Genomic DNA, 13,118 nt, shown 5'->3' on the forward strand with positions numbered 1-13,118 from the left:
TCATTAATCGTGGGAAGCACACACGAAGAGAACGCATCAGTATACTACAAGCAACTCTTTTTCACATGAGATGTTCATTATGCCCTCCTTGGGCATTCATATATGCATCAACCCGCCGTCGTAATGAACCAGATGTACCCCTGGAATATTGATTATGGTTTCGCAGCCTTCTGTTATACGGGCACGGAAACACTGAACGTCTTGCGCTGGGGCTCCATACACAAAAACTTTCAAATGTTCCCAAAAATGAAATTCCAGTGGGTTTAGATCCGGAGAAACTGGAGGCCAGGCAACTGGTCCATCTCTACCTATCCACCTGCCATCGAATCTGTTATTTAGAAGCCGACGAACGTTAACACTAAAATGAGGCGGTGTTCCATCCTGCATGAAGGACATGTCTTACCGCACAGCTAAAGGCACATTTGCTAACAGAATAGGTGGAACATCCTCTACGAAATTATGATAACTTTGTCCATTGAGCATGGGTGGAAGAAAGTGAGGCCCTACCAAACTGTCACCAATAATGTCGACCCAGCCGGCCGGGGTGGCCGAGCGGTTCTAGGCGCTACGTTCCCATTAAGCCATATGATAATGAGAGAATTTTGTGACTATGGAGAATCTTGACTAAGGCAGTATCGTACTTTTTAACATTTCCGAAGCGTCAGAAGCATAATATCGTAAGTTTCTGTTGTGACTGAAAACTTAGTTGCTGGGTAGAAGATGTGGTCAGTTACGCCATTTTTATATGGGTATTATAAAGTAATGATTCAGTTTTTGACAGTGTCAGTAGGCATTACTCCAATAATTCCAATAATGGTTTTCTTTGCTTTCTGGAAATTTTAAATGAGGTACGCTTTAACATTAGAAAATATGGATTACAGACAGAAAGACCTGTAATTTTATGTGGGCAGTTAGTTACCTGTTTTAAATTACAACTTCAAATTATAATAGGAAAGCTTTGTATGCAAACTACAAAGTTCAAACTACTCTATGAAATACCCTTCGCATCCTTTTGTACATGGATTGTCATTCTGCAAAGTTTGGATCTCTATAACGAGCAGATGATAAAATAATTCAGAAGAGATATAGTTTGGCTAAGTGGCATCTCAATGATTAGTTTCATATACGTACAGTCATCGAACAACTTCCTCGAATATTCGACTGGCTGGGTAGGTTATATCGTAATGTACTGACCTATGTAACACACAGAGTATTTCATTTATTTCAAATTCAGTTACAACTTTAACCATATGCTACATACAATTTATATGAAAGCAAATTTCTTGTATAACGTATCTCTCTTAAGTCCGTTCTTCGATTACTGTTAGTTACACATGACTCCGACAGATTTGGTAATTTTCCTATATTTACTGCATCTTACATACAGTAAAGGGTACATAAACCACACGAACACTGATCCTAAACTGAATTTTCGGGACTGTCTCTTCTTATTCGGAATGTCACGTTATAGGTCGTCTAGCGCTGGAATGTTTGTATTTATGTGTTAAAGTCATTGCTGAAAGGCGATGTATATCAGCTGTTCGTCCGTCATAATTACGGGCAAGTTCACTTCTAGCTAAATATTAACAGTTGTTATTTCGTAGTTATTTGACACGTTATCTACCATTGTCCTAAAACGCACCCATTTGTTTTGACAACATAAAACATGGCGGAAGGCACTTCAGTTTGTTTCACAGTCGCCACTGTGTTGCCTCGCTATGGTATTCCATTTCTTTGGTAACGATAACTATTGTCAAGGACGTGCCCTAGCGTCATAGGGTGTTCCCTGTATATTCCACATTTTATAGGGTCGTGGATGCCAATTCTGGACATTATTTCTGTCGTAAAGCTGTTCCTCAAGACACTTTTTGTCAATGTCTCGAAGTTGGTCGGTATTGTTTTGTAGCGTAACTCTAGTTAAACTAAGTGTTCCAAAATTGCTACAGAATTGTCTCTACTGTCTAAAAAATACTGTCATGGCACTCTCCTAAAACCTGTATCGACAGAGTATGAATTGGGATAAGGGGTCTCATGTTGAAATGAGCGTAACTCTGAAAAGCCTGTAGCATTTCTAACCTAACTTGTCGCATGTAAGGTCATGTCTTATAGTTAAAAAAAAGAAGAAAAGAGTGTTGCTGATTTATACGTCCGCTGATGTATTGGAGAGGATGGGCGGGGGACGGAGGTGAGGGCGAAAGCGAGAGGATGGAACGGACCGGAACCAGTTGCTTGGAAAAAAAAAACCTCTTAATATGTGGAAGCCAAAATCTTTAGAATCGCTGGGCCAATTGGTGCCGGTCCCAATGACTTTTAAGACCAAGTATGACCAACAGAATCATTTATACATTTTAGGAACTGAAAAGAACACTTCAGAATCTTCTGAAAGGAACCAACAAAACAAGAAATTGCTATTCCTTTATGTCAGGAGCTCACTGATCTTCCAAAACAAATACATACTCACATACTCACATACATACATACATACCGTCATTTATAAATTGTGAATGGACTGGTGGGGAGAATGAGGGGCGAGATATATACATAACTAACTGTGTAACGCAGAACACACATGTAGTAAATGAGTAACATAGACGTATGTGTCAAACTGAAAACACTGCATCTGGGCGCTTCAGAAATCGTGTTAATCATACACAGTGGCCACAAAACTTCTAGAATGTTTTGATTGTGAATTTGCTCGCCATTTGAGGACTAACAAAGGTGCGTGTTAATGAAACTAGCACAAATAAACGGGATGGAACACCTCATTCCGAAACTATGGAAGCATTTTAACTAAAAATTGTATAAGACTTGTGAAGGTAGTAAGAATAAAAATTGTAATTTACGTACAATAGCTGGGCTTACCATGAGAATCTTGAGCATGCACTTTTTGAACTTCAAGGAATAATTATAGATTCTACACCTTAGACTCCCGCTTTCAGTTAAAGAGATTTGAGATTAAAGTTCGTAACTTATTTGGTTTTGTAGACTCATTATTATCATATAGTACTTCGTAAGCGAGTAGTCAGAAGTACTTCATTGCAGAAACCGAACCAAAACACCATAAAAAAAACATCATAGGATGTTGTAGCATGAGCATTCAGTATGTTATTGGTCTTTTATTACTTTCGAAATGACTGCAGCAAAATAAAGTTTTATGTATACTTACTGCATCTGTTGTGAGAAGTATATGATCACTCGGTATATAAGGCACTTACCTGAAAAGAGAAAAGAAAGAATGACTATAGTAAACATGCATTTTTCTGGGAAATTTCTTTCTATAACATGGAATTTTAGTATTAAGGAATGCTTAAAGGATACTGATGGACACTCTTTACACGCTACGATGAGTGTAATAATAATAATAATAATAATAATAATCTCAGTTTAATATGGAGCATCATTCGTAGAAACTTGACACACTTCAATCAAGTTGATATTTGAGTCCCGATTTCATTTTTCCAAATTATGTATTTTTCTGCTTCTTGGCATTACTTCTCCTCTAAGTCAGAACTGGCAAGACATGATGTACAAATAAATTTTAATTTTTGACAAAAGCTTACAGCTCCTGCGGACCCCTGATTTTATCTGTAACAAGTACGTGTCACCCGCGGGGCCGAATAAGAAAAATTTCCCCTGGAATTAAAGGTTCCCCAGGTACGCCCTTTATTTTTTATTTCTTTGTTGCGATGATGCTAAGCTGCAGCATGACAGCTTGTTTGATTTGAGCGATAATGTGCGTTTGAGAATGAAGCTGCGACCCCGAAACTAAGAGCGAACAAGGAAATTAAAAATTAAAAGTATAACTGTGGAACTGTAATTCTCAGGGAAAATACTTTGTCAGCTATGGGCCCACGCATAAACATTCTCTGTATGAAATAATAGAGAAGAGTGTGAGAGAACGTAAGAAGGTCGGATAACAATAATAATGATTGTGGCAATTTAATAATAATATCGCGCAAGACGAGATGTGATTCTTATGTTTACTTGTGTAAAAACTACGTGTACGTTCACACAAATAATAAAGCTTTTAGAAGATTACCGAGAAACAGCATCTCTGGCTTTCTTACAATTTGTGTTTCATATTTTAAAGTGCAATTCCGAAGCGTTTTATCCAATAATAAACCGGAAACTGGACTTCCGTAGATTTTGTACTAATAAATTTTCACCGAAATTCCTGTAATTGCATGCTGTTGCGGAACCCACTGAACCACAGGTTCTCGCTGCGAGGCGAAACGCCTGCTTGAGTATACGCTTCAGAATACATTCCGTAGTTTGCTTTGAACGTAGCTTTATTTCTACGCGGTACTCTTATAATAATAGTATCTTCAGTAATGTCAACAATAACAGTGGAGTGAATACCACCCCTAGTGCAGTTTCGTAGCTCGACTGAGAATTATTCTGGAAATTCTACGAAAATAAGCGACTGTGTATTTTCGACTCTTGCTTCTGCAGCAACGATAAACAAATCCTGTAACCGATATACATGCATTCAGCATTAATTTCGCTTTTGTTTCAGGTGCGCGGTGCAGAACTGATATCCATGGAGTGCAGAAGCTTTATTGGCGTACCTCCCGATGCAAACACACGAAGCTCTAAGAAAGAAAAGAAAAGTCTTTCATAAAGAGGAACGTAACACTATTCCCTTAGAAGATAACATGATAATGATATGCAATATATCCTGCATTTCTTCTTCGCTTTCTCTGAGGGTAGCAATGTCGTCAGTGAATATTGTCATTGGTATCCTTTCACTCTTAGTGTTAATCGCACTCTTGAACCTTTCACTTATTTCCGTCATTGCTTCTTCGATGCATAACGAGTAGGTCACAAACTATTATCACCAGGAATAACTCCGAAAGTTTGATAGGAGCTGAAACGTTTGGGGGACAGAAGTTGCATGGAACAACGGGGGCCATAATATGAAGTTGGATTTTTGTTGCTAGGTGGGGTCTCGTCAGAGATATGAAGGCAAACTTTTTTTAATGGGATGCTATAGTTTGGTACTTATTTTCTGATAGCGGCTATTGAGACGAATCCAGTGATGTGTAACAGTAAGGTCTCTGAAGGTCAACGAAGGTCATAAAGGTGGCATGAACGTCCATTTACAGTAGATGTTCGAAGTGATGACCATTGGTATCAATGCAATGCTGCAATCTTCTTATCATGGATTCAGTGGTATTCCTTATCACATCGGCACTTACCGAAGCACATGCTCTGAAAAATCTATATCACATATCTTCAGGTGTAGTTGCAACGTCTTTACAAACAATGTCTTTTACGAACCCCCACAAGAAAAAAATCCAGAGGCGTCAAGTCTGTCGAACGAGCCGGCCACGACACATCTCCTTCACGTCCAATCCAATGATATGAGAATTGTCTCTGCAACTCAACTCGTTGTAGCCATCAGCGAAAAATGTGCTTTTATAAATAGATATATTTCGCGTTTAGTTTTGGTGAATTTCTTTTTTACGGAATTGAGCCTCGCTACGACTGTTTGTTCACTAATCCCTGTCTTCGTCGTGATGCTCGGGATTATTTGTGGCTAAGAGGTCAAGCGTGTTTTCGTAACCATTTACAATTTGAACGGCTTGTGAACTAATTGTTCAAAATAATTTAAAAAAAGCATTTAGAAAAATTACGGAAGTTGTTTCCTGTCTACAATAGGTTCTGAAAATGTATTTTTGTTAACATACGGAAGGTAGATTGACATCACAGCCAATTATAATTGTATGAGTAGGGCCCCTATTTGTGATGAGACTCAAGTTTTCTTTGAACTGTTCAGCAACTTTTCCATCTGAGACCGGGGGTCGGTAAAAGGAGCCAGTTATTAATTTATTGCGGTTGTCGAATATAACCTGCCCACACTAAGTCACAGGAACTATGTGCTTCAATGTCGCTTGTGAGCTGGAGCACACATTACCTTATTTTCCTTACTTTGTGTTTCATGTTTCTGTTGTGGTGCAGATCATTACAATTACGGCTTTTCCCTCCAAAACGTATGATGTTTTCTCTGTGACCCTCTAAATACCAGAGCTAAACAATGTAGAACAACAACGTACGGTACAAGCATAGCATTCTGCATTACTTCATTTCCTTATTTCTAACATTTTAAAAATGTACGTGACTTTAGATGACATGTCAGTCATAGATATTCTTATCTCTATTAACTGAGCGTATTTCCAGTCATATATTGAACATTATCCTGCTACACTTTATTAACTAATGTTTCGCCGCAAGGGATATCGGATTTTAGAGAGTAAATTAATATGGAGTATGTCGTTCTTCTTTTCAAACGTTCACATACCCATTTTTTCTTTCCTTATTGTCTTTTGGGCATGCAGTTGTAGTAATTGAAGTAGTCACAAATGCAGTGACCAAAAATAAATGATTAGTGTACATTCGCATGCTCTTTACATCGTTCCTTTCTTTTTGTTCCCATGGCGGTGGACTGTTTCTATCGCAATAAGTAAGCGTGAAAGGAAGCTACCGTATAGACAGATGGATCTATATTTATACTTGGAAGAACTAATTACATACTGACATAATCGTCGGTATTGCTTTCGTTACCCAAAAGTTATAAATATTTCGATTTCGGAGAAGCAGCTCTGTATTTCGCCGCGATGACGAAGAAGAAGGTCCCTTACGTACTGGTTGTATCGAGTGGGATGTGGAGACGGCTGTTTGAAAGAGGACAGAAGAAGTACAAGGAAGGGCGTCCCTTAGATGAGGGATCGCTACTCAAACTACCTGGCGAAGGGGCAAGTGACCGGCGTGGTAAATGTGCGCCATTCACATCTAACTGCTGGAAAGACGTTCGATAAAGAGTGTTTATCTAGTAAGTGACTTAAGCGGAAATCAGTGCCATCTTTTGTGCAACTAACCGTACTTCACCGCGAAGCCGAGAGGGTTAGTAGTAAAACATCTGCCTCAATCAAGACGTCGAGCACCTTAAAAGCTTCGGACAGACTGCCCTGCAATTAAGTCGCCAGCTACATAGGGACATAAAGAGTGACTCAGCCGCAGCTGTTCGGATGCGCGCGCTATTAATAGCGGGCAGCGGTCATTTCTGGAGTACGTGGGCCCAGATGAGAGCGCGCACAGACAGAGGAGTGGCGTGGGAGCCAGCGCGCGAGGAACGCGCCGCTGGAACAGAGGACAGCGTTGTGTCCCAGGCGGCCAGCCTAAACATAGGAGCCCCAGGCGGCGGCGAGCACACCGCGGTCCCTACCTCACTCACGCGCGCCCCTCTGCTGGGACGCCGGCTGACGCATTCCTGTGGCGCTCAAGTCCGTCTCGCTGACAGATTTAGCGACCCGAGGTTCTTTCGGGTTACGTTAACGGGACGGCGATTCCGAGGAATGCTCTTCTTTTTCTCTTCGGCGAGCCACCTACGTTTTTGCAGACCCCCGTAATGGCCGAGCGTAAAACTCCTGCCCTTTCTAGTGGCTAACAGTAAAGAAAATCAGTGTACCTAGTATCAACTGGTCATCTTTGGCTCAACCTTTGTAGTGAAAAAACAACTGGAGTTTTTTTTTTCTCGGAAAGACTGCAAAAACTAGGAGGGGCGTTCAATTTTTCTGAAACTAGGTTGATTTTATTCAGGACTTCACGCCATACTATTCACCACTTTTTTGGCTACAAAACCCTACTTTTCACCGTAATATCCGTTCCATGCGACGGCCTTGGACCACCTTATTGGGTGAGCCTGTATGTCGGCGTGGTATCACTCTGCAGGTCAATGTCGGCACCAACGTCTTGCTGGATCAGTAATCCACCTACTGCTTCCCTAGCAGTTTATCTTTTATTGGACCAAACAGATGGAAGTCGGAAGGCGAGAAACTCAGCCGGCATACACTTTTGAATACGCTAATTGGAGGACGATTGTATTGTAAGTAGGTTGTTTAGGTTTTTATGTTGGTAACGTCATGTAGCGCTCTGTATGAAAATCACTGACTGTGGTGTGTGCAGTCGGTGGCTGGTTGGCATTGTTGGGATATTCGCTATTGTAGTGTTGGGCAGTTGGATGCGAACAGCGCGAAGCGCTGTGCAATTGGAGGTGAGCCGCCAGCAGTGGTGGATATGGGGAGAGAAATGGCGGAGTTTCGAGAGTGGACGATCTGGACGTGTGTCCGTCAGAAAAAGGAAATTTGTAAGACTGGTTGTCATGCCTCTTGAACAGTATTAAGGTAAATGCATTGTTTGTTCTCTATCAAAATCTTTCATTTTCTAACTGTACCTATCAGAAGTTAGTGCCATCAGTAGTTAGATTCTTCTATTTAACTGGCAGTATTGGCGCTCGCTGTATTGCAGTAGTTTGAGTAACGAAGATCTCCCACTACAAATTCCGTATTTTTTGAACCGAAACTGGCAGAGGAAAAAAAATTGTGTTGCATTACTTATTGAACGCCCGTCGAACGTTATAGGCGTCTACATACGCATTATACTCCGCAAGCCACCTTAGCGGAGGGCACTTTGTGAACCGCTGTTGCTCTCCCTTTTTCTGTTCGAGTCTCGAAGAAATAAGACTGCTGGTACGTCTATGTGTGGGCACGAATCTCTCTAATTTTGTCTTCTTTTTTTTCCGCGAGATGTAACTAGGAAGAAGCAACATGGAGGCTGACACTTCTTGGATCGGACACTCGTGGAATTTTAACACTAAACCATACTGTGATGCAGAACGGCTATCCAGCAACTTCTGCCACTGGAATTGACTGAGCATCCCAGTGGCGCTTTCGTGCTTACTGGATGAACCTGTAATGAAACGTGCCTCTCTCCTTAGGATCTTCTTTATTTCTTCTATCAATCCTACCCCATGCGGAACCTAACTGACGAGTAATATTTAAAAAATGGTATAAGGAGCTACTTACTTTGTCGATCCTACTACATTTCCTGAGTACTCCTCCAATGGAACTCAACATGGCATCTACCTTAATCACGATTAATATTACGTTCCACGTTAAATCGACCCATAAGCGTATTGCTGGGTATTTTGTGGAAGTAACTGCTTCCAGTGATTGATCTGTAATCGTGTAATTGTACAATAATAGATCTTTGTGTCTATGTACACGCAACACGATATACTCGTGTTTGCTTGTGATGAGGGCCAATCGTCACATTCTCCACTGAGTATCGGTCCTCTGCAGCTCTTCCTACATTTCGCAACGATTTTTTAGCGCTGCGATTTCTCTATAAACAACGGCATCTTCCACAAAACGCTTCATGCAATATACACTCCTGGAAATTGAAAAAAGAACACATTGACACCGGTGTGTAAGACCCACCATACTTGTTCCGGACAGTGTGAGAGGGCTGTACAAGCAATGATCACACGCACGGCACAGCGGACACACCAGGAACCGCGGTGTTGGCCGTCGAATGGCGCTAGCTGCGCAGCATTTGTGCACCGCCGCCATCATTGTCAGCCAGTTTGCCGTGGCATACGGAGCTCCATCGCAGTCTTTAACACTGGTAGCATGCCGCGACAGCATGGACGTGAACCGTATGTGCAGTTGACGGACTTTGAGTGAGGGCGTATAGTGGGCATGAGGGAGGCCGGGTGGACGTACCGCCGAATTGCTAAACACGTGGGGCGTGAGGTCTCCACAGTACATTGATGTTGTCGCCAGTGGTCAGCGGAAGGTGCACGTGCCCGTCGACCTGGGACCAGACCGCAGCGACGCATGGATGCATGCCAAGACCGTAGGATCCTACGCAGTGTCGTAGGGGACCGCACCGCCACTTCCCAGCAAATTAGGGACACTGTTGCTCCTGGGGTATCGGCGAGGACCATTCGCAACCATCTCCATGAAGCTGGGCTACTGTCCCGCACACCGTTAGGCCATCTTCCGCTCACGCCCCAACATCGTGCAGCCCGCCTCCAGTGGTGTCGCGGCAGGCGTGAATGGAGGGACGAATTGAGACGTGTCGTCTTCAGCAATGAGAGTAGCTTCTGCCTTGGTGCCAATGATGGTCGTATGCGTGTTTGGTGCCGTGCAGTGAGCGCCACAATCAGGACTGCATACGACCGAGACACACAGGGCCAACACCCGGCATCAAGGTGTGGGGAGCGATCTCCTACACTGGCCGTACACCTCTGGTGATCATCGAGGGGACACTGAATAGCGCACGGTACATCCAAACCGTCATCGAACCCATCGTTCTACCATTCCTAGACCGGCAAGGGAACTTGCTGTTCCAACAGGACAATGCACGTTCGCATGTATCCCGTGCCACCCAACGTGCTCTAGAAGGTGTAAGTCAACTACCCTGGCGAGCAAGATCTCCGGATCTGTCCCCCATTGAGCATGTTTGGGACTGGATGAAGCGTCGTCTCACGCGGTCTCCACGTCCAGCACGAACGCTGGTCCAACTGAGGCGCCAGGTGGAAATGGCATGGCAAGCCGTTCCACAGGACCACATCCAGCATCTCTACGATCGTCTCCATGGGAGAATAGCAGCCTGCATTGCTGCGAAAGGTGGATATACACTGTACTAGTGCCGACATTGTGCATGCTCTGTTGCCTGTGTCTATGTGCCTGTGGTTCTGTCAGTGTGATCATGTGATGTATGTGACCCCAGGAATGTGTCAATAAAGTTTCCCCTTCCTGGGACAATGAATTCACGGTGTTCTTATTTCAATTTCCAGAAAAACCAGATGGCAGTTATAAGAGTGGAGGGGCACGAAAGGGAAGCAGTGGTTGGGAAGGGAGTGAGACAGGGTTGTAGCCTCTCCCCGCTGTTATTCAATCTGTATACTGACCAAGCAGTAAAGGAAAATAAAGAAAAATTCGGTGTAGGTATTAAAATCCAGGGAGAAGAAATAAAAACTTTGAGGTTCGCCGATGACATTATAATTCTGTCAGAGACAGCAAAGGACTTGGAAGAGCAGTTGAATGGAATGGATAGTGTCTTGAAAGGAGGATATAAGATGAACATCAACAAAAGCAAAACGAGGATAATGGAATGTAGTCAAATTAAGTCGGGTGATGCTGAGGGAATTAGATTAGGAAATGAGACACTTAAAGTAGTAAAGGAGTTTTGCTATTTGAGGAGCAAAATAACTGATGATGGTCGAAGTAGAGAGGATATAAAATGTAGACTGGCAATGGCAAGGAAAGCGTTTCTGAAGAAGAGAAATTTGTTAACATCGAGTATTGATTTAAGTGTGAGGAAGTCATTTCTGAAAGTATTTGTATGGAGTGTAGCCATGTATGGAAGTGAAACATGGACGATAAATAGTTTGGACAAGAAGAGAATAGAAGCTTTTGAAATGTGGTGCTACAGAAGAATGTTGAAGATTAGGTGGGTAGATCACATAACTAATGAGGAGGTACTGAATAGGATTGGGGAGAAGAGAAGTTTGTGGCACAACTTGACTAGAAGAGGGGATCGGTTGGTAGGACGTGTTCTGAGGCATCATAGGATCACAAATTTAGCATTGGAGGGCAGCGTGGAGGGTAAAAATCGTAGAGGGAGACCAATCAGGACTGAAGACCACAACAAATATATATTATAGCGTTAGAAACAGCAAAAAAGGTGCATTTATAAGAAGTATATTTTGATATCGAAACTGAGTTCGAAGTCGTCAAAAGAAGAGGGTTGAAGATAATGCTAGTCACTATTGAGGGTGGAGGAAGGTGGAGACAACGGACAAATGAAGATGTATTATTTTGTCGGTGCAAATTTTATTATAAACATAATGCTCATATAGCACATATAACCAAGGATGCAGTGGAAGAAATATCGTGGGTAAGAGGCCCACTTAAGAAGATTAACACTGAATTTGCGGGATGAATAAGGAAGTTACCTCTGCGTCATTGCATCAGAGTTGATGAGGGGAGAGAGGAGGATACTAGGTGGAAGAGCGCAATTTTTAATGGCAGAGAACGTGTGGCTTTTGGTGGGGCTTACGATTAGCACGATATCTTCATCAGTCCACCATATATGAATGAATCCATTTTTTCTGTTGTGAACGGTTATTTCTGAAGAGCTGGTTGTCTGAGCTATGAACACTATTTAACCACTTTTGGATACGACTGTGAAAAACAATTAGAAAAGCTACAGCGCTAAGCAGAGAGTTCGCAGTATCATAGATCTATAATTTGCTAATTGACATTAAGAAAAACATTAATGTTCGTGTTCTTGTTCTGCTGCCCCTCGGCCCATTTTTAAACGTTACTTGACGATTGCAGGCTCCTCACTAATTTAAGGCTCAGTTATGAATTATAGGTCTCTAAAAATCGAATACTAACTTCATGAGAACAAAGGAAATTATTTCGTCTTTAGTATATATCAGAAATGAATTATTAGTCGAGTAATTACCTTACCGCCTTCTTTAATGTTTTAAAAATAGCATGAATCAATATTGGCGTTGTCGGAGTGACCCAGTGGAAGTTCACGGAATACTGTAAAACACTTCGATCTCACTGTTAATTCCGGCAGAAGGCTTTAAATATTTCGGTTAGAGTAAAACTTTCACAAACGCCTACGGGATCTCGTCCCACTCAAGCCAGTGACAATCGCACTGCATGACGTACCCACAGAGTCCTAGTATACGCACACGTTAAAAGTCACTACTGTACTCTTGTAACCGTGGTCCAGCAACGCTGATAGTCTAGACACTAATCCAGTATCGGTACCAAAGTAACTTATTGATTAATATCTGACGCTACGGCACTCTAACCAATATCACGTTTCGATTACTGATTCAGACTATGTTCACGACAAAAGCAAACGCGTTCCCGGAGGTGGCATTTTACCACTGATTGTGAACATAACCAACAGCTCGAACTATATTAATACGTCTCTCTTTTGTCTTACTTTCATGACAGGTAATCTGAGTGTCTCACGAATAAATTCTCAACGCAGAACGTACATCAATGACTGATTCGATACACATACGGGGAGATACCGGGTGAAATATTCGCGTAGCATAACGTGGGGAAATCTATGTGTGGTATCGATAGCTACGATGCCACGGCGTAGGTACAAGTTCTTAGGTTGGCACTACGACACCGACGACAGCGCCCTCTAGCCAGCGCTGTGCAGCTCTACGAGCGCCGCTCCTGATTCTACGCATTTGATTCAGAGTAGACGATCAAGCAACATTGTTTCTATTCCCT

General features: G+C 42.4%; 1 protein-coding gene across 2 annotated transcripts in view; it reads right to left on the reverse strand.

Annotated features, from left to right (window-relative positions):
- The window catches only part of LOC126282169 (teneurin-m), a 1,262,550-nt gene that overhangs the window by 260,000 nt on the left and 989,432 nt on the right, over nt 1–13,118 (reverse strand). The gene's annotated exons all lie outside the window — the stretch shown is intronic.

The sequence above is a fragment of the Schistocerca gregaria genome, chromosome 7 (genome assembly GCF_023897955.1).
Source record: "Schistocerca gregaria isolate iqSchGreg1 chromosome 7, iqSchGreg1.2, whole genome shotgun sequence".
Lineage (NCBI taxonomy): Eukaryota > Metazoa > Arthropoda > Insecta > Orthoptera > Acrididae > Schistocerca > Schistocerca gregaria.